The sequence below is a fragment of the Limulus polyphemus genome, unplaced genomic scaffold (assembly GCF_000517525.1).
Source record: "Limulus polyphemus unplaced genomic scaffold, Limulus_polyphemus-2.1.2 Scaffold4965, whole genome shotgun sequence".
NCBI lineage: Eukaryota > Metazoa > Arthropoda > Merostomata > Xiphosura > Limulidae > Limulus > Limulus polyphemus.
In genome coordinates this window covers 15,111-16,551 of record NW_013670575.1, presented here as the reverse complement: position 1 = coordinate 16,551, position 1,441 = coordinate 15,111, and positions in this window count along the sequence as shown.

The following is a 1,441-nucleotide window of genomic DNA, read 5'->3' as shown; positions in this document are numbered from 1 at the left end:
TCTAAATCCTTTTGTAAATCAGTAGCATCCTCTTCACAGCTAGTAACACCCAAGACCTTAATATCATCTGCAAATTTAAGTAATTGATTGACTATCCCTTCACCTATGTCATTGATGTAAATCCAAAAGAGCAAATGTCCTAAGACTGAGCCCTGAGGTACTACAGTTATGACTGTGAAGCAATTAGGTTTTTTGGGGGAAATTTTACAATTGCTTCATAATTTTTCAGGATTTTATTAATTAAAAAGAGTTTAAAAATAAGTCAAAAACAGTTCTTCAAGTTTAAGTAGACATGGACATATAAAAAAAGGCAACTAGGAGACACCTGTGTTGTGAAATAAGACTAGGAACTCGGAAACAAGGTCAGGGGCCTAGTTACGTAAAAAACGTTGCCTAGAAATGAAATGAGTGCACGAGCACCCATGACAGGTTGATGGATTACTGATGCTAACCCCTTAGAACTAGGAAAGCTACGAAAAAGTTGTAGTTAAAAGGCAAAAGCGGTACTTTGAAGAGACATCGTTTACAGGACCTGGGTGTAGCAGTAAAAGTAAATAGATGACCGGCTAACTCAACCTAAATGTAACCAATCACTTGAGAGTTCTGGTTATAGTTTTGGATTAGCCCAAAAATTCCCCCTAAAGCATCCAATTGGATGACAGGACTAGTTGTGGGTAGTGCTGTGTACTATTTAGATGTTCGAGATAATACCAAGAAATTTTGGTTTATAAACCCATGTCTGGGGCTGAAAAATCAGTTCCTCCAGGATTCATAAAGTTCCTCTAGAAATTCTCAAAGCTATGAAGATTTCTAATATTAGCAAAATTACCAGCCCAACTATGTTGTAAGTATAGTTTATGGTTTCTCTCTTAATCAGTTAGTGTAAGTAAGTTTAAAGGAATATTATGTTAACTAAGAAGAAGTGTATTTATGTATAATGCTGAAAAGCCTGTATTAACGGAATTTTTAAGTGTATAACGATTAAGTGTTTGAGAAGTGTTTAAGGTTTCACAAAGTTTTGATTTGTATTGGATATTGACTATAAATGATTAATAAATGTTGTTATAATTGTTAAATGCTGGTCTGGGACTCTATTTCTTTATTCTAACTGTAAATCACCTCGAGTTAGCGACTTGTGGCTCCACTCGTCATGACAAATCCTCCAAATAAATAAATTTGGTGTAGCGAGTACTTTTAATTGAAACTCCAACAATTAAGCCCACGAGGGTGCTACTCGTTACAGCTAAACTCCATTTGTATCAACCCTCTGCTTTCTTCCATCCAGCCACTCTTCTATCTAATTTGCTAACTTATCCCCCACACCTATAGAGCTAATTTTTTTTTTACAAGCCTTTTAAGTGGCACCTTGTCAAATACTTTCTGATACACCAAATCTACATCCTTACCCTCATCTACATAAGCAGTAACCTTTTCAAAGAAT